Source organism: Lissotriton helveticus, chromosome 1_1 (genome assembly GCF_964261635.1).
Source record: "Lissotriton helveticus chromosome 1_1, aLisHel1.1, whole genome shotgun sequence".
Taxonomy (NCBI): Eukaryota; Metazoa; Chordata; class Amphibia; order Caudata; family Salamandridae; genus Lissotriton; species Lissotriton helveticus.
In genome coordinates this window covers 103,163,884-103,190,578 of record NC_136057.1, presented here as the reverse complement: position 1 = coordinate 103,190,578, position 26,695 = coordinate 103,163,884, and the positions used below count along the sequence as shown (strand labels likewise).

At 46.6% G+C, this 26,695-nt stretch overlaps 1 long non-coding RNA gene across 2 annotated transcripts in view; it reads left to right on the top strand.

Moving 5' to 3' along the window:
* LOC144767945 (uncharacterized) overlaps positions 1-26,695 on the top strand; it is a 306,510-nt gene that overhangs the window by 7,579 nt on the left and 272,236 nt on the right. The window lies entirely within an intron of this gene.

Below are 26,695 nucleotides of genomic sequence, written 5' to 3'. Positions count from 1 at the left end.
GTGGACTGAGAAGAAAGGCAGCAGAGAAGGAATTTGTGGTGTTAAAGGTTTTTTTCTCATAAATTGCCCGTACTTTTCATAAATACTATTATCAGGCACAGGTAGCAATGTCTTTTGCACAGAGATTTACTAATGAAAATCAAAACAATTACACCACCTGTAGGTTGTTGGAATAAAGAAAAATCAGCAATATTGATCCATTAAAAAAATTCAGGATAAACAGTTTTGAAGTTACTTCACAATAGAATGGTACATCGACTTTCAATGCCACCTAGTTTTCACAAGGAAATACTGTCTGTAGACTGCTGTTTTAGGGAAAAAGTATGCCACAGAGTAATCGCAGGCATTTCTGTGAAGTATAAATAGTCCAGTAATCGTGATCGATACAAGACTTTGATTGCCAACTTGCTGCACTCCAAGGAGTAAAGCAAAACCAAAGGGGATGATGGACGGAGTGTTGAACAATGCAAGCACTCACCCCAGTTAACTGATCTGGGTTTAATCCATCATTATTCTTTAGCTTACTTTAGCTTACTCCGCCACCCTAGTTCAGACATGGCCATATGCAAATCAGTCTGACCAAGTGCCTAATTGGGTCCAGCCCTAACTGCCAAGCCATGTCTTCCCTTGACCGGAAACAAGCAACCTGGTACAGGTTTCTGGCTAATCAGCCGTCATCAGTCAGGCTAGCTTGAATCCAGTGGCAAAGTGAGCAAGGGACCCACGTCTGGGCGTACCCTGCCAACTTAGGGCGAACAAAGCAAAACCAAAGGGGATGATGGACGGAGTGTTGAACAATGCAGCACTGACCCCCAGACAACTGATCTGGGTTGAATCCATCATTATTCTTTAGCTCACTCCGCCACCCCAATTCAGACATGGCCATATGCAAATCAGTCTGACCATGTGCCTCATGGGAACAGTCCAGCCCTAACTGCCAAGCAATGTCTTCCCTGGACTGGAAACAAGCATCCTGGTACCGGTTTCTGGCTAATCAGCTGTCATCAGCCAGGCTAGCTTGAATCCAGTGGCTAAGTGAGCAAGGGATCCACGTCTGGGCATACCCTGCCAACTTTGGGCGAACAAAGCAAAACCAAAGGGGATGATGGACGGAGTTTTGAACAATGCAAGCACTCACTCATACTTATGCTCTTATTTCCCCCTTTTTGAGTAGACGCAGTCAATTATGTACTAAACATTTCCTTAAGACACTCCACTAAATGGAGATTGGTGCATTTACCAGGCTGCAATGGCACAGAAACCCCACCACAACGTGACCATGTATACACCATGGAGTATGGGCCACCGGGTTGGACATTGCCAACATCCGCTTATAGTTATGGTTCGTCGAAAGTACGCGAAGCATTTCAGTCTCTCCATCCTTGACAGGGCACCGATGATGATCAACAAGCTACAATTTCCTAGTTAGGTTGTTTCACCCTGGCACCATTTACAGATCACTGGGTGTCCAGGTGGGTCTGGGACAAGGTGTCTAAGTTTCTAGTTACTCAGGGTGCCCCTAGGCGGATATGTTAAGAGTGGATACTGTTAAACGGAATTTCAAAGCACCTGGCTTCTTGTTCGAGGTATAGTTGAGTGCATTCTGTCTTCTATTTTTTTCTGCTAAATGTAACAAAATGTTTACAATAGGGACTGATTCTAGTGTTATTTCTTACAGAAATTCGTTATAAAAAATAGCTCGATGTGTCCACAAAGCAAATGGTGTAAGCACATTAGTTGTGCCAGTGTTCACAGCTCTGGGGCCTATTTCCTTTAAGTGCTTAACTCTACAAGATGTTTACACTGCATAGTATCAACATTATTTAGATTCTAATGGGAGAACTGTGAAAATTAGTACATTCTACCTGGTCTTTTCTCACTGATTGTATTGTATTGTATTGTGTATTTGTATAGCGCTTTACTGTCACCCCAAGGGCATCCTGGCGCTTGAGATCACTGTCAGCAACAGAAACAACATCTTACACTGCCCTAGGGAACAAGTGATGCATTGCCCCAACCCCGAAAAAGGTGTGTGTTCACGCCCTTGGATTTGTAAGCGTTGGACATGTGTATTGACCTGCCATTTGCATATTTGAGTCTAAATGACCAACATGTGGCCTGCTGAGTTACGTGCCACCCTCTTTGTTTTATCAAAAATATATGAATTGCTTTAGTACGAAAATGCAAAAGGTGCACATGGAAAAGAGTTTGTTTTAAAAAGGTTGATATTGCTCATGGTACATTGAAACTAGCATTTGCAATGCAATAGCTCTTGCATTCACCAGAGTTTCGTAAATGCGACACCTATTGTATTGCAAATGCATGTCTGTAAAAACGCCCATGCAGCGCATTGACTTTAATGTTGGCCGGGCCCCTTTTCTTAGACGGGCCGTCTCTAAAGAAAGGGGTGGATCGCCATTAAAGTGAAAGAGCAGTATGGGGCGCTTTTACAAAACAATCATTTGCAATGCAATAGGTCTCTAATTTACACGAGTTTGAGCTATTGACATTACAAATAACAATGCCTTTTATTTTTGATTAGTTTTTAAAACATAAATAAAAGGCATTGTCATTTACAATACCAATAGCTTAAACTCGTATAAATGCGAGACCTATTGCATTATAAATGCTTGTACATAGATTGGTAAACAGAAACAGGCTGTCTTTTACTGAATGCAAACATGGAATGGGAGACAGATGTATTGATACAAAAACAGTCAAACACATCAACACAGCTCCCATTTAACGTCACAGCTACACCTGCCAACATTTGAAATAGCGATATTTCATTTCTTTCTTTCACCAACCAAGTGGCATAACATATACAAAATGAAGCCGCATCTACTGTAGTTAAATGAAGTAAGCCATCCCTTTCCTCGGGGCAGAAAAACAAAGCAGCAGAAGAGAAGTGCGCATATGCTGCTGCTGTTAACCTGCTGCTCGCAGGTGTCTCCGCTCCAGGTACTAAGCACTGCGGGAAGAGGTCGGCGGCCGTCCAGGCGCCCTCGCTCGCGAATCTGAAATCGGGAGGAGCGCGAGAAGAGACGCTGCTAACGCCGCCGTACACGCTCACAGCTCATGTCTCCAAAAGCGCTTGTTCACAGCTCATGTCTCCAATGTCTTTACAAGCTCGTGCACCTCTCCTGTCCCACTTCGCTAAGCAAGTTGGCGACAATAGTTCTCGCTTAGCGAGCAGCTGCGCTGCATAGCTAGGCGAGACCTAAAAAGCATTTGTTTGTCAATTTGACAAAAATTTGTTTTTGTTAAAGCGCCCCATGCTGTGCTTTCACTTTAATGGTGGCTGCATCCCTTTCCTTAGACTCTGCTCGTTTACGGTAAGGGGGCGGCCGGCATTGAAGTGTAAGTGCGGCATAAAGCAATTACATTTTTTTTTATGAATAGAAAAAACATGCGCCTGCGTTTGGAGCAGCAAATAAAGCAAAGGCAAGGCCGCCCCTATTATGTGGCGCGCTATGTAAAATAAATAAAAATAAAGCTTTGCGAGAGACCGTGTCCTGCCTGCAACAGTAGGCATGTTAAAACCATTAAACAAAATGGTGGTTGGAGGCTGTGATTAAAGCCTACAGTGCAACCACACATGTATAAGGGAGTGTCCTCATGGGAGGTTACAAAATGAGACAAGGTGGTGCTAAGCAGACCCCCCATGATATAGCGGCATGGATTAGCAAATTTAGCGGCACAAAAATGGAAATTTAGCGGCACAAATATGGAAATTTAGCGGCAATTTAGCGGCATTTTATTTGGCGTTTTTTCCTACAACAAACACAGATATCTTCGTTTTTTTAGTTGTTTAACAACATGAAGCTATGTATTTTCGGTTTATTTACAATGTAGACACTTTGTTTGGCTTCAAGGCTGCATATAGGACATAAACTAATGAATAAATGCCCCAAAAGCAATCCCCCAGGGCCCGCCGCACACTGGGCACGCTGCAGAATTACTTAGAGTAGTGGTGAGTGGAATAGTATTGTAGAGTGGCATAGAGTTGTCATAGAGTGTTGTTTATTAGATTTTCCACCCAGACTGTGAACAGTGTCTAGTACCACACATGCATAATATTCTGTGCCAGGGTGTGGTCACGAGCTAGTAGGGCTACAGCACGTTCATGATAAATATATGCAAACATGTGTACCAGCTTCTACTTAGCAAGAAGATCTGTTAATGCAAGCGTTGGTTGAAATGAAACTCATCAACTGCACTGTGTGCGTCTGCCACAGGTGCAATCCGCAAATGTGGGCCACTTTTTTAGGGTGCCCAGGCCTGTTTTGCATCTCCATCCAACCCTGGCAGCAAGTTACCAGCACTACCTCAGTGCATGCACTTTTGAATCAAAAGCAATTGGCACTTCTACCTCTTCATATGGCACCAAGTGAGGCCCTTTCTGATATTTATCTTTATGTGTATTTTTCTGCTTGATTTTTATCGCAATTAAGTTTCACTCATAGTGTCACACAAAAAGCATGGAATGACTCCCAAAAGCACACTAAAACCATGGAACTGTCACACATAAATAATCTGAAACTTGGCAAACATGACAGTATAATAAATCATGCACTAAACAAAACATCAAAAATATTTCCATGTGCTTTTATCCAAAGAAAAAAGTCCAGCTGCAGCATTATTTAAGCAATTAACTAAATACAGTGTAAGGAATGGATCACCTCTGACTCGCGGCCGTATGCCCTTATTTCTGCGTTGGATGGAGCCTCGTGCTTAAAATGAAGTTCTTCAGCTGTTTTTTTCCTGAATCAGCTGATACGGAGCCGCCGTAGAACATGCAGAGAAAAAAACAACGCTGCGTTTCTCAAATTGTGTTTGCTGAAGGCAGGGGGTCACAGTGCCACTGCTCCCTGCTTTTGTGAGCGTTTGTTGTGGCCTGTCAGCATGGAAACAGGCTCCTCCCACCGGCGAGCAACAAAAGCTTCAAGCTTTCTCTGGAGAAATGGGCTATTTGGAAGTCTCGAGAGATTGAGGGGGGAACAGCCTGGAGAGTTAATTCCGGCGGGAGAATTCCTCCGTTATTAATCACTTGACCTTTAACCCCTTCAGCGCTAATGACAAGGGTAACTCGTCATGGAGTTTCCATTGATTTCAATGGAAAGTCAATGGAGGCCTAGTAAACCCCTTAGCATCCAAGTGGTTAAGGAAGCAGGAATCCAATATGCAGCCTCTGCTGACATTCGAGGAGATCCGTCCAGGTGAACTTTAATGTTCCTTCCTCCTAAAGAGCTGAAGGAATGAAAGAATTCGTGTCCTTTGGGTGCGGGAGCGCAGACGTTACCGAGAGCTTTTCTTGCACAACCAGATTGCTCTTCCCCCCGCCCCCACCCCTCCGCAGACCCGCTCCCGCCCCCTTGAAAGGGGTCTGGATGTCTAGATTTTGCGGGCACTTTTGTAAAAATCCCGCCATCTTTACAAAAGTGCCGATTTCGAGGGCACTTTTGTAAAAATCGCAGCATTTTTACAAAAGTGCCGATTTTGCGGCAAATCGCGAAATCCTGGAGGGTCTGACTAAGGAGGGGCTACTAAGCCTATTAACCAATCAAAAGCCACAGTTTCCAAAGGACAATGACACAAACCAATAAGAAATATGGGCGTAGTTGAGCAGAGCTTCAAGTCCATACCTGAATAGAGCATGCCTTGCAGAGCAGCGCTGCGCTGCCCAGGCTTGACCTAAAAAAGAAATCCACCTGGTTGCATTTTATTACATTTTAACAGCTGCTCCGAGGCATTTAGTATCAGGGTTTTCAAAGTGCTGCCACAGCAGGCTTTTGGTGGCCTAGCGCTTGCGTTCACGCGAGCTTGCACGCGCGCAGCCGCCATCTGCCTCCCTTCCAGCGCTTCCCGGCTGACGAGCTCAGCCGTGTATGATTCCCAATGAAGCTCCCGCAGGTGCACATCACCGTCCTATCTACTCAATTATAATATACGTATAATATTCGTTTTATAGGTCTCAGACTAGCGTGGCACTGCGCAGCAGTGTGGGCTGAGCTCCGAGATTTAATGTTTTCTAGATTTTCTACAGTGGCTGGCTTCCTAAATGGAGGCCAGCCATTGGAGGAGAGCGGCGTCACTCCATTCAAGCCCCATCTTTTCCAGATTCGGGGGCGTTTCTCGCTCGTCTTTTCGTTTTTAAAGCCCCGCCCCTTTTCTAGTGGTGGAGTCTGAAAAGGACGGGGTTAAATGCAATGCGAGCGCTTCTCTTCACAATCCCTCCCTGGTGTCCTCCTCCTGCCCCGTCTCTTCCCACCTCTTCTCTTTCCCTCTGGTGCCTCCCCATTCCTCCCTCCCTCCCCCTCCCCTTGTCGTAGCCTGTTGGGGAAGGATCCTCGATTTTTTTTTTTTAATGTATTTTGGCCTATAGAGTCTTTCTGCCCTTTCCTGAACGCCGGTGCCCTCCTCCGATCTTACTTTATCTCGTTCTCCTTTTGCTGCCCTCCCCAGTGCCATCTGGTGCCCCCTGTCTTTTTCATTGCGCTCTCTTCACCCTTTCCGTAGCCTTGTCCTTCTTGTGTCGTCTACCCTTGTCTGCTCTCCTCTCTAGTGCCTCTCCTCACCCCTCCCCCTGCTGGAGGAGACTGCAATGCCTTGGGGCCACGGTTAGAGGCGAACATGCAGCCGGGGTGCATCGTGGGCAGTGGAGGCTTGGACCGGGAACGCTTTGGGGAGAGGCTACAAGCTGCCCTGGCTGGTCTGCGGGAGCTGCACCTGCTTAGAAGCCGGCAGCAGGCACTGGTGACCCGGGCACTGGCGCACTGGCGAAGGAACTGCTGCTGAGGTGCACTCTATGTGCCCTCAGGTAGCAGCTGGTGAGTACCCTGAAGTGTGTGTGGCTCTGTGTGTGCGTGTGTGGGTGCGTGTGGGTGGCTGTGTGTGTGTGTGTGGGTGGCTCTGTGTGAATGACTGTGTGGGTGGCTCTGTATGTGTGTGTGTGTGTGTGTGGGTGGCTTTGTGTGTGTGGCTCTGTGTGGGTGCAAATGCAATAGGTCTCGCATTTGCGAGCGATTAAGCTATTAGCATTGTAAATGACAATGGCATTTATTTATGTTTTAAAAACAAAAACATAAATAAAAATGTCATGAGCAATGCCAATAGCTCTAACTTTAACTATGCCGAGACCATTGCATTGTAAATGCTTGTCTGTTGTGATGTCATGTGATATCATGAATTGATGGGTCTTTCATGGTTTATGATGTCACTTAGCACATATTACCGAAAGTCATACAATCTTTAATTATTTATGCAACTTCAGTGATTGTTTTTGAGAGATTACTTGGTGTTTTTTGCTAATTGAGCAATGTCGAGCGCTACCTGCTTTTGGGCATTGTCATATTGCACTCAGGCTTTCCATCTATTACTGTTAATTAAATGCTGACCCTGCTCGCCACTAAAGAGCCTCTCATTCTCACAGACACTCTCTCACAGACACTCTCTCACAGACACTTTCATAGACTCACTCTCACAGACACTCTCACAGGCACTCTCTCACAGATTCTCTCACAGACTCTCACAAGCTCACACACTCACAGACACACTCTCACAGACACACTCTCACAGACACACTCTCACAGTCACTATCACAGACTCTCTCACAGACTCTCACAGACACTCTCCCACAGACACTCTCCCACAGTCACTCTCCCACAGACACTCTCCCACAGACACTCTCCCACAGACACTCTCCCACAGACACTCTCCCACAGACACTCTCTCACAGACACTCTCTCACAGACTCTCTCACAGACACTCTCTCACAGACACTCTAACAGACACTCTCAAAGACTCTCACAGACACTCTCTCACAGACACTCTCTCACAGACGCTCTCTCACAGACGCTCTCTCAAAGACACTTTCTCACAGACACTCTCACAGACTCTCACAGACCCTCTCACAGACACTCACAGACCCTCTCACAGACACTCACAGACTCTCACAAACGCTCAGACTCTCTCTCACATACTCTCCCAGCCACTCTCTCACAGACTCACAGACCCTCTCGCACAGACTCTCACGCTCTATCACAGACAGTCTCACAGACACTCTCTCACAGACTCTCTCAGAGACTCTCTCAGAGACTCTCCCAGACACTCTCTCACAGACTCTCCCTCACAGACTATCACAGACACTCTCACAGACTCTCTCACAGACTCTCTCTCACAAACACTCTCACAGACACTCTCACAGACACTCTCACAGACTCTCTCTCACAGACTCTCTCACAGACTCTCTCTCACAGACTCTCTCTCACAGACTCTCTCTCACAGACTCTCTCTCACAAACACTCTCACAGACACTCTCTCACAGACACTCTCACAGACTCTCTCTCACAGACTCTCTCTCACAGACACTCTCTCACAGACACTCTCTCACAGACACTCTCACAGACTCTCTCTCACAGACTCTCACAATTTCTTACAGACAGAATCTCACAGACAGCCTCTCACAGATACTCTCTCAGACACTCTCAAAGACTATCGCACAGACACACTCATAGACACACTCTCACAGACTCTAACACACTCCCTCACACTCTCACAGACTCTCTCTCACAGATTCACTCTCACAGGCACTCTCTCACAGATTCTCTCACAAACTCACACACTCACAGACACTCCCACAGACACACTCTCACAGTCACTATCACAGACTCTCTCACAGACTCTCACAGACACTCTCTCACAGACACTCTCTCACAGACACTCTCCCACAGACTCTCACACAGACTCTCACAGACACTCCCACAGACACTCCCACAGACACTCCCACAGACTCTCTCACAGACACTCTCTCACAAACACTCTGTCACAAACACTCTCTCACAGACGCTCTCTCACAGATGCTCTCTGAAAGACACTTTCTCACAGACACTCTCACAGACTCTCACAGACTCTCACAGACACTCTCACAGACACTCACAGACTCTCACAGACTCACAAACACTCACAGACTCTCTCTCACATACTCTCACAGCCACTCTCTCACAGACTCACAGACACTCTCGCACAGACTCTCACGCTCTCTCACAGTCTCCCACAGACACTCTCTCACAGACAGACTCTAACACACTCTCTCACAGACTCTCTCAGACTCTCAGAGACTCTCCCAGACACTCTCTCACAGACTCTCCCTCACAGACTCTCACAGACACTCTCCCAGACACTCTCACAGACTCTCTCTCACAGACACTCTCACAGACTCTCTCTCTCACAGACTCTCACACTCTCTCACAGACACTCTCTCACAGACTCTCTCACAGACTCTCACACTTTCTTACAGACAGAATCTCACAGACAGCCTCTCACAGACAATCTCTCACAGATACTCTCTCAGACACTCACAGACTATCGCACAGACACACTCATAGACACACTCTCACAGACTCTAACACACACTCTCACAGACTCTCTCTCACAGACTCTCTCTCACAGACACTCTCACAGACACTCTCTCACAGACACTCTCACAGACTCTCTCAAAGACTCTCACAGACTCTCTCACATTCTCTCACAGACACTCTCTCACAGACTCTCACACTTTCTCACAGACAGCCTCTCACAGGCAGTCTCTCACAGATACTCTCTCACACACTCTCACAGACTATCGCACAGACACACTCACAGACACACACTCACAGACACACACTCACAGACACACACTCACAGACACACACTCACAGACAACCTCTCACAGACACTCTCTCACAGACACTCTCTCACAGACACTCTCTCACAGACTCTCTCACAGACACTCTCTTACAGACTCTCACAGACACTCACACTGTCACAAACACTCTCTCACATACTCTCTCTCACAGACACCCCTACAGACACTCTCTCACAGACTCTCACACTCTTTCACAGACAGTCTCTCACAGACAGTCTCTCACAGACAGACTCTCACATACTCTCTCACAGACTCTCAGACTCTCTCAGAGACTCTCCCTCACAGACTCTCTCACAGACTCTCTCTCACAGACACTCTCTCAAACACTCTCACAGACTCTCTCTTACAGACTCTCTCTCACAGACACTCTCCCTCAGACTCTCTCTCACAGACTCTCACACTTTCTTACTGTTAGAAAGGCGATCCCTGGGGAGGCAGAAGATGTCTGACTGACCACCCCTAGGTCCACCTCTCCGTCGAGAAGTAGCCGAGCGTTATCAAGAGGCCTCCTGGGTGAGGGTCCTCTCCTAGGATCGTACAGCAGAGTAACCACAACACTACAAACGGACACCACACAAGAGGTTAAGTTCTTAAGCTTTATCAGGAATAAAGGTTGCTGGTTCTCAGCGGTATGTACAGGCAGATCGAGGGATCTGTAGAGTCTCGTAAAAGGGACAGGGTAGCGGGACAGTCTCAATATGGGTGCAGGAAGGGATACCCTGCGCACAGCTCTCAATCCTCGAGCCGGGGGTTCCGAGAGGTCGATCCGCGGCAGCGCCAGCAGGACTCGACAGGTGGTCCGTATCGGAGGGAGGCCGCGGCAGCGCCAGCAGGCCTCGAGGTGGTTTCGGCGAAGATGGGCCGCGGCAGCGCCAGCAGGCTCTCAAGATGGTTCAGCAAAGGTGGGCTGCGGCAGCGCCAGCAGGCTCTCAAGATGGTTCAGCCGCGGCAGCGCCAGCAGGCTCTTAAGATGGTTCAGCAAAGGTGGGCCGCGGCAGCGCCAGCAGGCTCTCAAGATGGTTCAGCCGCGGCAGCGCCAGCAGGCTCTCAAGATGGTTCAGCAAAGGTGGGCCGCGGCAGCGCCAGCAGGCTCTCTGGGTATCTTCAGGTTACGGGAAAATGAGTTCTTCTGGTGTCGGCCGTGACAGCGTCAGCAGGGCTTTCCAGTCCAGGATACAACTGGCGTCCTACTCCGGGGCTGGCCCAGATATAGGACTGGGGTCCTTTGTTGGCCGGACCCTCGCGCCTGGGGGCCAGAGGGGCCGGCATGATGGTGTCCAGTCACCCAGCAGGGGGGTGGAGCCAGCGCCCAGGGAGGCCGGAGGGCGATCGATACCAGGCGTCCGGGGACGGCTGGAGGGCCATCGAAACTCCCCTTCCTCCGGGATCTGTCGAGTGGCCACTCGACCACCTGGGTGGATCTTGGTGCCTCGATGTCGGGGCTTTGCTGGGGCCTGGGCCGGGGCCGAGGCCACGTGTTCGTGACGTGGTGGGCCCAAGATGGAGTCGGCGCGGCCTCGTGCTTAGGTCGTGATGGGCCCAAGATTGAGCCAGGCCGGTAGTGGGGGTCCGGGATGATGACCGGACCAGCAGTGTTGGGGCGTGCAGTGTTGGGCAAAAGGGGCTGCCCGAGGCTTGGTGGAGGGCCGATGTCGTTCGGGGCCCGCCATGCGGGAGGGGTAGGACCACGCCATGAGGCCGGGTCCAACACTTACAGACAGTCTCTCACAGACAGTCTCTCACAGACAGTCTCTCACAGATACTCTCACAGACACTCTCACAGACACTCTCACAGATGTTCTCAGACTCTCTCACGGACTCTCTCACAGACTCTCTCACAGACACTCTCACAGACTCTCTCACAGACACTCTCACACATTCTCACAGACACACTCTCACAGACACACTCTCACAGACTCTCTCACAGACACTCTCTCACAGATACTCTCAGACTCTCTCACGGACTCTCTCACGGACTCTCCCACAGACTCTCAGACACTCTCTCAGACACTCTCGCAGGCACTCTCACAGACTCTCACAGACACTCTCACAGACACTCTCACAGACACTCTCACAGACACTCTCGCAAACTTTCTCACAGACTCTCTCACAGACTCTCTCACAGACACTCTCACAGATAGACACTCAGACACTCTCACAGACACTCACACACACTCTCACAGACACTCTCATACTCACAGATACTCTGACTCTCACACTCTCTCACAGACTCTCACAGACACTCGCTCACAGACACTCTCTCACAGACTTTCACAGACACTCTCTCCCAGACACACTTTCACAGACACTCTCTCACACTCTCACTCCCTCACATACTCCCTCTCACAGACGCACCCTCTCAGACTCTCCCACTCTCTCTCACTGAGTGACTCACTCTCACTGACTGACTCTCTCTCACTGACTCTCACGGACTCTCTCACGAACTCTCTCTCATAGACTCTCTCACTGACTCACTCTCACTGACTCTCACTGACTGACTCTTTCTCACTGACTGACTCTCTCTCACTGACTCACTCTCACTGACTGCCTCTCTCTCTCACTGACACTCTCTCTCACTGATTGACTCTCGCTAAAAGACTGACTCACTAAAAGACTGACTCTTGCTTAAAGATTGACTCTTGCTTAAAGATGGACTCACTCTCACTAACTGACTATCTTACTGACTCACTCTCTTTCACTCACTGACTGACTCATTCTCATTCACTCTCACTGACTGACTCACTCTTACTGACTGACTCTCTCACTGACTCTCACTCTCTGACTGGCTAACCAACTCTCTCACTCTCACTGACTGACTCACTCTCTCACCCACTCTCACTGACTGACTGACTGACCTTCACCCTCCTGTTATTTATGCCCCCATAACAAATAAAAACACAGCAAGCAACCACTGGGACAGGCAGATACAAGTTGCCAGCATTGAAAGGACAAAAAGAACTCAAGACATTATTTTTAATGCTTTTATAATATGGTCGTTTAGTTGTACATAATGCTTTTTGGTCATATCTAAGGTAACAAAAATGCTTCTTTTTTATAACTTTTCAGCATGCTGCAAACTTCTGTACAGCACAGCTTAAAGACATAGGTAAAGTCAATATCTCTGGCTAAATACTTATAAGTTCCCAAAGGCAAGTCCTATTGCATTGCAAATGCTTGTTAGTGCTCCACAGATAAAATTGCAGCACATTTTTGCAGAATTTGGAAATGCATTTTATAGTTTTGTTGCTTTTTGTTTAGTTTTTTCTTGTAGGCTGTTACCTTTGGTTTAAAGGGAATGATGTTGTAGTGTGTGACCTTAATGCTGCAGTTTGCATTTCATTACCATCATTTGCTTATCCTGGAAAATCTCCAGGGTGTAGGAGGTTTGCTGTTCCAGAGTTCTTTCTTCAGCTTCTGGGCAGTTGTCACTTTGTGGCGATCAGTGGTCCTGTTTCTCTGCTCTTGTAGCAGCTTCTATCAGAGCTACATCCTCCCGCCAACGATAATAAGATGCCAGGCATCACCCAGCACACAACACAGCCTATGATGGGCTACGTCTATCTGCTCGGCGGAGTTAGAGCGCGGATAAAGTTCTCTGGACCCATCAGGCTGTGAATGTAACCTAAGGGCTTAAGATGAAATGAAGAGCTTACCTCCTTCCTGAGTGGCTCCAGTCTGCTGTGTGCAGACCCGGTAGCTAGCAGCACCCTGCAGTATGTATGTATAAATCAAATTATGTTGGAAGTAACCTGCAATATACTGGCAGGCAGCACCCTGCCAAAGAGTAGGAGTTCTCATGGAATTTTATTTCCTGACACATTTATGAAGATAGTCTTTTAACAGGCAGAAGAACAACACTGACCACACATTTTCCTGGCACTGTCTTTAAAATGACGTATGATTTAATCAAAAGGAGACTAGCTCATGTATTACGAAATTTACCAAAAGTAAAGGCCTCGGGTATGTTTCGTCATGGGATAGGAACACCTGGTAAGTGTGTTCATGAAGCCCTCACCCACCAACCTAGTTGGTGGCATGCTTCATCATCGGGCCCACCCAGTGACACCTAGCGTGTCCCGGGTGTGCTTCGACGCCTGATTACAGCGGAGCAGGTATGTTGCTGAGTGTGCAGTGATGAGTGTTATGAAAGTGATGTTAAAACGGCTTGGCGGGGGTCCCAGTACCCAAGGGTAAATTAAACTTTAATACCTGGGCCTCCGTCAGCGGTTAAAAATAAGGCTGTTGGATGTTAGAGGCGAGTTACGACCTCCCACATCCAGTGGTGGGTCAACATGTTTCAGCCATGCCTTATGAATATGCTGGCTTTCTTCAGGACCTATTTTAAAAGAGTGAGTGTAATTAGACTAGTGGGTGTGTAATTCAGACTATGTGTGTACACGCCCTAAAGTGTTTATCTATGTGTGAGAGGGGGATTCCCTTCTCAAAAACACCTGTACATGTAACATATATTGACAAAGACAAAACATACAAGGAAAAAGAGAGTCACTAGGATGTATGGCATTATACACATCTGATTGCCGGCACTATAGCGGAGGGGGTGTAGGCTATAGACGGCTATAGTGTAATGGTACTGGTGGTACCATTCGGTGAGATTCGCACTTTTAGTTCGGGAGTGGAGTGGCTAAAACACGGATTTCACATACACTGTGCATATGTGTGAACAGGCGCAAGAGTTATTTCTTACGCTGGTTTTAGCAGTTTTTGGCCTCAAGGTTGAGAGGTGGCAGGGGGTTGACCCTATGGGAAAGAAAGGTTTTGGCCACTCAGATTAAGGAGACCTGTAAGGAGGAAAGGTAACGCTTACCAGTGGTAGTGATGGGTTTTTCTCATACTCACAGCTTTTCTGGGCAGAGCCTGCTCTCGACCTGTAGTGCCTCCTTCGCCTACCGGTGAGTAATGGCCGGTTTCACTGGGTGTTATATACTGTGGTTGATTGGATAATCATGTGCACCTGCATTCGTGGAGGCAAGAGTAGAAAGACTCGAAAAGTCGAGTCATAGTGCCTGAGGGGGAGCCGTTACGCGATGTGGGCGCGCGTGCGCAGTGCCCGCGGGTAGTGATGCGCATGCGCGGGTCGGTAATGTTCTGCCCGCTGTGGAAAAGTAAATTTTGCCATGTTCTGTGTCCCTACGCGTCCTCCATCATATGTTATCTGTGCATGATTAATATGCATATGTATTCCCCATGTTCGATTAATGACGCAATTATATTTGTGTCCATCTCTAGTATGCCAGTTTCCAGTTCTCGTGAATACTACGAATATCAGGCCTATGTAAAGCTACGTTGCCACGTTTCTCAGTGTGCACGTTATTTCATTGTAAAGTCCCCGTTTCTAGGCCTCAAAAGGGCCTGGACACCAGATTCAGCTTCTGTCTCCTGAGCCTCGCTGAGGAGCGATACAGCCCCCACCTGTATCCCTGACCCTTCACTTACTTCCTGCCTTGCAGTGCCCGGTTCAGCCTGGCTCTGCCTCTGAGTCTGCCAAGAGTATGTTATGATTCTAGTTATCAGTCCAGCCCTCCTTCTCTGCATTCCTAAGCTACTGAACCGCATCAATAGTTTCCGTCATTGTCTAGCCTTTACGTCTCCATGTAAGAGAAATACTGTATCAATGGTCATTTAATATTCTTCATCACGCACTACATGTAGAATAATGTATGCTCCAGTCTTAGAATCAAGTTAGCCTTTCCCCTCCTGACTTCTAGTTTATATCAACATGTTCTCTAAACATCAGATACTAGATACTGTTTAGGTACATGTCGCCCTGACTCTCCAGACTTCAGTCTCTGCTCCTAGCACAGAGTTCGTAGCCCCCAGCTTCTCCTAGTAACACGTCATTGCCAGTTTGCGCGCACCATTAGGTCAGAGGTCCCAGCTCCTTAGGTAGCCCCCTCCATGTTTCCGCCCCATTCATGACATATTCTGTTACGTTTGCATCACATGTCTATGTATACGCCCTGTTACACCCACTTTCACCCTTATCTTTCGCGACTGCTATTGACCACGCCCCCTGCTCCGCCTATCGTATGTATTGTAATGCAACTGTTTTAGTATATATGATCGTGTATTGTTATTAAATGTTAGCGCGCTCATCCCAGATCTAGCCCCGGCAGCTGCCGGGCCACGCTAGTCCAATCCAGCCCCCCTGCCGGGCCCTGCCATCCTATTCCTATGCAGGTTGTCCTGTCCCTGTCCTTTATGCTGTAATAAACCTGCAAAACTCCTACTACCTCGAATCTTGACTCTTATTTATTGAGCTATCTGTTATTACTATGCCTAGTCAAACCTAGATCCGGTATTATTTATTTATACCACATAATGGCGCCCGAACAGGGACTTGCCCTTTCCCCACGCGTCGGTGAAGCCACGCCGGCCCCCTGACCCTCTGCAGTCGTGACGGAACTCTTCTGCGCACCGGCAGATATTTCTGCTTTAAGTATCCCTCAGGCCCACGGAGGAGACGGAGGAGGCGGTCCAGCATCCAGACGAGACGGTGGAGGAACGCGGCGAGTCCCGACCAGAGCCCAAGCCGAGAGTCCAAGGTCCGAGGTATCCGGAGGCCCACCCGTAACAGAAGTCCGAAGTTCGTCCGTCCGGCGTCGAAGCAGTCCAGTCCAGTCCGAGGCCTTCCGTTCTTGCTGCCCGGTGAGTACCGTTGCTGGGGTAGTATCTAGACAGGGTCAATCTAAATTGTCTCTGGTCCGATGGGTCTGGGTACGCAGATCTGAAACGAAGTGTTCACCTAGGTGGATACGGGTCTTGATGCGTCCCTTTATGGGACCGGTATGTTCCGTGCTGTTTCAGCAGCGCATCCAGTAATTCTAGTCTGTTCCGTTCTCGAGAAATTCATGTGTTTCTGTTCTCAGTGTTCCAGGTAGTATTCTGTCCGAACTGTTGCTTCATAATGTTATTCAATGTATTTTCAATGTCGTGGTATGCCTGAATTGTTTTCTCAATTGTTATTGTTCCTCGTGTATTGTATTGTGTTCAGATTCAAGTTTGCAATGTCCCTCTTTTCGAGATTACGTCAGTTAAAAACTAGAAAGGGTCTGCTAGAAGAAGCAGTTCCTGTCCCGCCTAGGGACAGTCCAGGTCATTTTATGTATCAGAAGCATGGCATAAGCGCCATATTGTATCTAGATTTATGGGTAGAGTATACCAAAGAGTTAGAGGAAAAGTATAGATGGCCCGTATCAGGTACATGGGATGCCGAGTGCATCATGCGAGTAGAAGAAGCATTATGGAAAAAGAAAGCCAGACAGTCACAGAAAGATGCCATCGAGTTATGGCGCAAAGAATCTCATAAAAGAACCGAAAAAGAAATCAGAAAGTCAGAACTAAGTAGAGAATCCTTGGAACGAGCCCAAGAAAGGGAATTAATCGAGATAGGTGAACGAGTTAAAACCGAACAGTCAGACAGACAGAGGCATGCCCTTATTAAGGGTATGTACCCTCTTCTTGCCGAGGGCTTGCCAAAAGCGACCCCGGAGGCATCCAGTAATTTTCCGCCACCATTAGTTCCGACCAAGCTATGTCACAAACCGACCGCAGCTGATATATTCATTTCGTCCTATTTGGACGACACAGTCCCGGAATATGCAAATCCCGCTCCGCCAGTCCCTGTAAATCAGGCACTTCCCGCTCCTCCAGACACGGGAGTACCTGTTACGGTACCCCCGGTCCAGCCCGCCATACAAGTCCAGCCTGCATTTCCATTTCCCACTCTGCCAGGACGAAGAGCATCAGTAGACGACTCTAGTTTAGGGGCCGCAGGAGGAGGTCCTTTAGGAACCCCGCCGCCACACAAACGTTTAACGTTAGCCGAATTACATGCGCAAGCGTCACAGCGTACGCCCAGGTATCAGTCTGTTGCAGAAATAAGAAAAGCCCTTAACGAATGTGGCTATGATCCAGTCCCAGGCGAGGATAATATGGTTTTATATTCATTACGCGTGAGAAAGGTGACCGAGTATCTAGTCACCCTACCAGATATGAAAGAAGATCTAGACAGAATATATCGTTTCATCCGTACAGGGAATGATCCAGAAAGTATTAGTGACGTCATGTGCCAAAGAAAAGTTGAAGTCCAGCTCATGCTATTAAAGTTTCTGATTAATTGTTTAATACGAGAACAAGATTATCCGACCAAAGATCGAGCCGAAATGAAAGTCCTGACAAAGTGGAGTGATAATATAGCCGAGGGTAAGCATAAGACCATCAGTAGTATAGAGAGTATGTACAAGAAAATTCGTAAGGAAATAATAAGGTTACATGATCAACGTAAAGCAGCACAAGTAAGCGAGAAAGAAAATGACTCTTCTACAGAAGAGGTAGAGGACGAGAATCCCACTAGAATAGCGTATGTAGGAAAATCTAGATTTCCAGATCGCAATTTACGTCTAGAACACAAGCCAGTTTTTCATCATCCAGCACCAGAACAAGGTTCTCTAGAACAAGTATTTCAAGCTACCGATCACATTCTGAAATCACGAATCGGTTATAGCGAGTTAAGTGCTATGCATGAACAAGAACTAGTCCGATCAGCAGTCCGATGGATTACTGATTCTACCACTTTTCCAGACGAAATAGTGGCACAAATGTTTCTGAAATTGCCCCCAGCCGAGCAGCGACTGGTGGGTATGTATATGATCCAGCACCTCATTACTTTGTATGAGGGTCAACATTCTGATCCAGGTCCGTTACACGATGTCCTGAACGAGTTACTCCAGTATAAATGGAAAGGTTTAGGTACCGATTTAATCAGTGTCATTCTAGAACAGCGCCACAAATATAGTATGTTTTTGAACCCGCATTTTGTTCATGTCTCACCCCCAGAAAGTAGACCCTTTTACATAGACCGACAAAATCCGTTACGAGAAGTGCATCCAGTTAAGACAGAGGGTGGTGATATGCAACGAGTGTTTGTTTATACCCCGATTACAAAGATGGAACTCTTAGAGATGAAAAAGTTAATTCCCTGTCATGATAAAGATCCAGCAGGGTTCCACCGAGAATTAAAAGACATGCTCCGTATGGGAGAATACACGTATCCAGATATTATTAAAATGTTAAAAGTTCTATTGCCCGCAGGGGTATATGAGAAACTCAAAGAAAAAGAATGGGAGGTGGGAGAGAAAAAGATCGATTGGACAGTTCTAGAAGCTGAAGATAAGGCACGAGTACCAGGTACCGGTCTTGGAGATAAATGTAAAGAATTACCTGAACTGTTAATACAAGTTTTGCCCAGACTATTAGCAACTAAAAAGGAAGACTGGGATGCAATCTCAGCCTGTAAACAGAAACAAGACGAAGACACTAGTGATTTTTACTCTAGATTTGAGAAATGTTTTACCATAAACAGTGGCCTCAAGACAAGTAGTGAATCATACCCTCATCTTTTTGTTACTAAACTAGTCGAGAATTCAAGTCCACAAGTTAAGAATCGAGTTTTGAAAGTCGAAAGTACCTGGCAAGCTAATACCCCGTCCCAGATGTTACAGATGCTTCAATACCACCAGAATAGAATCAGAGAAGAACAAGAACATGAAAGAAAACGTATGAAAGACACGAAAATGAAAGTACTAGTTGCACAATCTGTTCCTCAAGATAGTCAGAAGAGGGGTCCGAATCAAGCCAGTCATCCTGCAGCTCCCGTTAAAGGAAACTGCAATTATTGTAAACAGCCAGGTCATTTTATAAACGAGTGTGCAGTTCTGAAACACAACATAGCTACCGGTAAGACTAAAGAAAGACCACGTCCGCCTAGACAAGAACAAGTTACACAGACTCCGCAGTCACAGAATGCACCACAGACAGTTACTGTACCGCAGCCCATCGCTGCAACACAGCATGTTACACAGCAGATGTACCAGTATGCTCAGTCCGAGTATCCAGAGTATCAGCCATATTCATGAAACAGCCTAGAGAGGGAGGTAGGCTTGCCTCTCATCGAGATACCTGTAGATCAAGAAGGTCCCTATGTTCACAGTCAAGTACTAGGGAAAGACAGAAAGTTTCTGATTGATACAGGGGCAAGTAGGACCACCATCAGTCACGCCGAAGTTCCAGGGGCTCCGCTCTCAGGCTCTAGAAATGTTTCCCTTGGATTTTCAGGAAAACCTATCGTAAATGAAATTTCAAAGCCAGTTACTCTAGAAGTAGGTCCATTGTCCCGCACTACTGATCTGTTACTTACGAAGTCATGTCCAGAAAATCTATTAGGCATTAAAACACTGAAAGAGTTAGGTGCAGTTATATGCTGTTCCCCAGAGGGAATACGATTGTTCCTACGTAACTTCAAGGGTCACTATGTATTACGAGATTTTGATCCCAGATTGTCTAATGTTCCGCAGCATCTATGGGCGCAAGGTCCAACTGATGTTGGTTATATGCAAATCACACCCCATCGTGTGACTCTCAAGCCAGGTGTAGTCCTGCCACGAATCAGACAGTACAGATTGCCACCTGAGGCTGTAGCAGCCTTATCCAAAATTATTGACGAGCTCATCGCTCAAGGAGTAGTTGTAGAAACTGACTCCAATATATGTAATTCTCCGATCATTCCAGTCAGGAAACGTACTGATCCAAATGCACCTCCAGTATATCGATTAGTGATTGATCTTCGAGAACTTAATAAATGTATTATTCCCCAGTACCCAGTTGTCCCAGATATTTCTTCCCTATTGACAGCCATTGATTCCGAAGCCACATTTTTTACAGTCATAGACCTCAAGAACGCATTCTTCAGTGTCCCCATTCATCCAGACAGCCAGTTTCTTTTCGGATTTTGTTTAAATGGAAGGAGCTATATGTTTACACGAGCTCCTCAAGGTTTCACAGAAAGTCCTAGTATTTACAGTCAAGCACTCAAGAGACAACTAGACAATATTCACATGCCAACTGACACTGCCCTGCTCCAGTATGTCGATGATCTACTGATCACAGCCCGTTCTGAACGTGCTTGCGAACGAGCATCCCTTACAGTCTTGTATTTCCTTGCCGAGATGGGGCACAAGGTGTCCCCTTCGAAGCTTCAATTCTGTGTCCAGCAAGTGATCTACTTAGGCCACTTGCTGTCCAAGAGGGGTAGGCAGTTGACACCAGACCGTATCCAGTTAATAGCGAGTCTTCCTCAGCCAAAGACCCAGAAGGAGGTACGTGCTTTTATCGGCCTTACTTCTTATTGCAGACAATGGATTCCTCAGTATGCATTCTTAGCCAAGCCACTGATACAGTTAACGACACAGGAGGCAGCCGTATCGACTGTTCTCCCTTGGACATCTGAACATACATTTAGTTTCAATGAGTTAAAGAAAGCTTTATGCCAAGCTCCAGTTCTAGCTACACCGAACTACAGTAAGCCTTTTACACTTTTCGTCACTGAACGCGAAGGTACAGCATTATCTGTTCTCACACAAGATCAAGCAGGACAATACAAGCCTTGTGCTTATTTTTCGAGCACATTAGATCCTGTAGCCCAGGCTCTGCCTGTGTGCCTCAAGTCAGTTGCAGCCACAGCACTAGCTATCAGACAAAGTGATTCCATAGTCTTAGGTCACTCCCTGACAGTACAAGTTCCACACTCCGTGGAAGTTCTTTTAAACCGAACACAAACTCAGCACTTGACAATTGCACGTTTAACAGGTTATGAATTGACACTGTTCCAGCCACACATAGAAATCAGACGCTGCAACGTCCTAAATCCTGCCACACTGTTACCGTCAGTTAATCCAAATCCTGCCACACACGACTGTGTGGAAGTAGTTAACATCATGACCAAGCCAAGACAAGATCTGACAGATATTCCATTACCAGATCCCGACCTGACACTTTATGTGGATGGTTCATGCATGAGAACTAGTACAGGAGAACTAGTCGCCGCGTATGCAGTGACTACTGACACTGAAGTTATTGAAACACACCGTATTGACACCCTGTCTGCTCAAGCAGCAGAGCTAGTTGCTCTGACTCAAGCCTGCATACACGCCAAGAACCGGAAAGTTAATGTTTACACAGATTCACGTTATGCATTTGGAGTCGTACACGACTTCGGAGTGCTCTGGCAGGAGAGAGGTTTCATGACTTCTCATGGAACCAAGATTCAGCATGGTCTCCTTATTCAAGCTCTGTTAGATGCAATACACTTACCGACATCCATTGCTATCATGAAGTGCAAAGCACATACGAAAGTTACTGACATTATTTCCCAGGGTAATGATCTAGCAGATCGCACAGCCAAGCTTACAGCACAGACACCAGACATTTCAGTTAAGCCAACACAGACACACACTCCAGATCCGACTACATGTATGACAGTTAAGGACCCTACACAAGATGTCATAGACATACAGTTACATGCTACTCCTGAAGAAATCAAGAAATGGTCCGAACAAGGAGGGGTCCAGACAGATCAGGGATGGTTAACGAAGGGTAGAGCCACATGGTTTCTCCCCGACTCCATGGTTCAAGTCATTGTTAATACCGCACATAGTCCAGCACATTTAGGAGAGAAAGCTATGTTAGACAGTATCCAGAACATTTGGTTCAACAAACATTTGCGAGCTGCAGCCAAGCAGAAAGTCCGTACCTGTATGATATGTTGTCAGTTTAATCCAGGTAAAAGTGTCCCGGTGGAACAAGGTGGATTCCAGCCCCCTGACCACCCTTTTGAAGTCCTCCAGATGGATTACATTCAGATGGAGCGATGTTGAGGTTTCAAGTATGTCCTTGTAGTTGTATGCGCTTTGTCCAGGTGGACAGAAGCATATCCAGTCCCAGATTACACAGCCGCGACCACTGCCAGGCAGTTGGTTCGTGAGTTCTTCCCCCGTTATGGACTCCCTAGAGTCGTGTATTCTGACAACGGCCAGCCATTCTCATCTGAACTCATGAAACATGTTTCCCTGTTGTTAGGGTACCAGTGGAAGTTCCATTGTGTACGCCATCCTGAAGCAGCCGGTCTCGTAGAGAGACATAACCAGACCCTGAAAATTCGCATTGCCAAAGTATGTCAAGAGAAAGGTGTGGACTGGCTAATAGCTCTGCCAGTTGCCCTGTTCTACATGCGCATGGTCGCACATTCCAGAACAGGTCTGTCCCCGTATGAGGTCGTTTTCGGCCGCCCCCCTAACATGTGGGGTACTCCTAGACCCCGAAGTATTACCGATGTTTCAAGTAATATGCTGACAGATTACCTAGCTTCCTTGATGTCTGCCCTCAACTCTTGTCGTTCACAGGTTGCCGCCGCATTTCCAGACAATACAGAGGTGGCACCGCATGAAATCGTTCCCGGATCCATGGTCCTAGTGCGAAATTTCGATCGTTCAAGTCCGCTGGAGCCTCGCTGGAAGGAGCCCCGACAGGTCCTCCTCGCCACCCGTACAGCCGTGAAGTTGGAGGGACGCAAAGGCTGGGTGCATCTTTCGCATATCAAAAAGTTTTATGGATTGAAACCAGTTTCAAAGAACATTTCCGAGGATTTAAAGGACTGCCAAAGTACTATTCTTAAGGACTGTCCCGCAAAAGACACTGTTACTGAACCCTCCCTGTTAGAGACAACTCCGCAACAGGAGTATAAGAAAAAGCTACGGTCTAGTAAAATAAGTCAGCCAGTTTGATTGTCTAAGTCCTCCCCTAGGTGAAACGGTTAGACCGGTTTCTGACATGTATAAAATAGACCCCCATAGTGAGAGAGTTAGTCAAAACTCAATCCGATGTATCGTTTTTCTAAGTTTCATATTATTTCTCAGCATTATGATTTCCTGCACCAGTTATGCATTTTATCTGTATTTTCCAGTTTCTCATGTAAATAAGTCTTCTAATGTTACAGTAGAGCACACGTTTAGTGATCTGCCTCCTCATGAACTCTCTTACCGCCTCGCTATGCGTAACAATTCTTTTATCCGCATGTTACATTATTCACACCAGACCAGCAATGCCACTAATTGTTGGGTGTGTGGTCGACTCCCCCCTTTCCAGACACCGAAGGGAGTTCTGCCACTTTTTCCTTATCCATTTTCACATAATGGTTCGTGTGGAGCATGGTCCACGTTAACGTCATCCTCAACAGATATGTCTTTCCTTAACAGTACATGTTTCCCAGACAAGCAAGGTCTTCCCCACAGAACAGGGTTAGATCTAGAGAATGAAGTTTACAATTTAGGAAATTATTCTTCGAATTTTATGGTCCTGAATGTTCAGTCTGATACTACTCCAGACTTACCTGCTATTTCAGTACTACCAGTCAAAGGTGAATTATGTGTCCGAAATAATGGTTCCGTACATGTAGGACATAGTGATTGTACTACTATTGTCAAGTATAGTGACAGTGGGAAATCTATTTTCAAAGCTTCACGTCATTCTTATTTTATTTGTGGTCAAACCGCATATGTTCGTCTGCCCCTCGATTGGGAGGGAACCTGTTACATTGCCTTCCTACTGCCACCTGTTTTCCTAGCCCCACCTGATTATCATAGAAACACACATCTAGTACACATTAGACATAGAAGGGAGATCGAGTCCCCAATTGTCGATTATACTGAAACTGCTCTAGAACAGTATACAGATTTCAATAGAGGTTTCTTCTTCTTTATAGGCCCTATCCAGAACAGTAAGCTAATCCGTAGGTTAACCAGAACCCTTGAAGCTGTAGTAAATGAGACTGCCTCTGCTCTAGGTAACTTGACTGAAGAGCAATCTGCTATGAGATTTGTCGTTTTGCAAAATCGTCTCGTCCTTGACGTCATACTGGCCGATAGGGGCGGGGCCTGTAGAGTCATCGGATCTAGTTGCTGCATTTTCATTCCAAATAACGCGCCGTCTGTTTATTCAGCTATAACCAGACTCCATAAAATTGCCCATCTGTTACACCGAGATCCAGGCACCTGGACATGGTCCGGTTGGTTCTGGAATATAATTTCCGCCTGGGGATGGAAAGTATTGTCCTTTCTAGGTATCGCAGTAGCGATCATATTCAGTTGCTGCCTCTGTATACAATGTGGCCCTGCGATTTGCAGCATTTGTGCTACCTCTTGTATTCCTAGTCCCAAGTCCCGTTCTAAAACCCGTTCCCAGAAAATTCGAGACGAGCAAATGATACTGTATGAAATGATAGATGGTATCATGAATATTGATGTTTCCTGATGGAAACGTAGTGACAAGGAGGGAATGTGGAAAAGTAAATTTTGCCATGTTCTGTGTCCCTACGCGTCCTCCATCATATGTTATCTGTGCATGATTAATATGCATATGTATTCCCCATGTTCGATTAATGACGCAATTATATTTGTGTCCATCTCTAGTATGCCAGTTTCCAGTTCTCGTGAATACTACGAATATCAGGCCTATGTAAAGCTACGTTGCCACGTTTCTCAGTGTGCACGTTATTTCATTATAAAGTCCCCGTTTCTAGGCCTCAAAAGGGCCTGGACACCAGATTCAGCTTCTGTCTCCTGAGCCTCGCTGAGGAGCGATACAGCCCCCACCTGTATCCCTGACCCTTCACTTACTTCCTGCCTTGCAGTGCCCGGTTCAGCCTGGCTCTGCCTCTGAGTCTGCCAAGAGTATGTTATGATTCTAGTTATCAGTCCAGCCCTCCTTCTCTGCATTCCTAAGCTACTGAACCGCATCAATAGTTTCCGTCATTGTCTAGCCTTTACGTCTCCATGTAAGAGAAATACTGTATCAATGGTCATTTAATATTCTTCATCACGCACTACATGTAGAATAATGTATGCTCCAGTCTTAGAATCAAGTTAGCCTTTCCCCTCCTGACTTCTAGTTTATATCAACATGTTCTCTAAACATCAGATACTAGATACTGTTTAGGTACATGTCGCCCTGACTCTCCAGACTTCAGTCTCTGCTCCTAGCACAGAGTTCGTAGCCCCCAGCTTCTCCTAGTAACACGTCATTGCCAGTTTGCGCGCACCATTAGGTCAGAGGTCCCAGCTCCTTAGGTAGCCCCCTCCATGTTTCCGCCCCATTCATGACATATTCTGTTACGTTTGCATCACATGTCTATGTATACGCCCTGTTACACCCACTTTCACCCTTATCTTTCGCGACTGCTATTGACCACGCCCCCTGCTCCGCCTATCGTATGTATTGTAATGCAACTGTTTTAGTATATATGATCGTGTATTGTTATTAAATGTTAGCGCGCTCATCCCAGATCTAGCCCCGGCAGCTGCCGGGCCACGCTAGTCCAATCCAGCCCCCCTGCCGGGCCCTGCCATCCTATTCCTATGCAGGTTGTCCTGTCCCTGTCCTTTATGCTGTAATAAACCTGCAAAACTCCTACTACCTCGAATCTTGACTCTTATTTATTGAGCTATCTGTTATTACTATGCCTAGTCAAACCTAGATCCGGTATTATTTATTTATATACCACACCGCGCATGCGCGTCAGTGTGACCACGAGGCTCAGGGATGCAGTGACCGTAGATTGTGAAGCGCATGTGCGGGTCAGGTTATACCTGAGCATGCGTGATGGTGGGGACGTGATTTCACTGGCAAAAACTCATTAGATATGTTTACATTGGGCCATTGTGAGTGCGTTATTGGTCATAACGTGAAAATGGCACAAGTTGTAGCTGGGGTTAATCGTCATGGGGGACACCATGTTTCAAATACTCAGAACCTTTAAAATGGCGTACACATTACGAATGGCATTTCTTTCTGTTGGAATAATAACACAAGTTATCTTGCACTCTGCTATAATGTTGCATAGATTGTTGGCTGCAATGCCTTCCATGTTTCATTCAAACGTGCTTTCTACAGAGCGCGTACATGATTTGCTGCTGTAGAGAAATAATGCTCCTGTGTACTGTGGCAGACTCAGAAATATTGAAAAACTTAATTATTTCTCTTTCAGCACTTCATGTAAAGCCTTTCATTTTTTGACTCATACATTTGGCAGAAACATAACTTAGTACCAATAAAATAGTTGTGATGGGGAACATTCATGTGGGGTTAGGACTGGCTCGACCA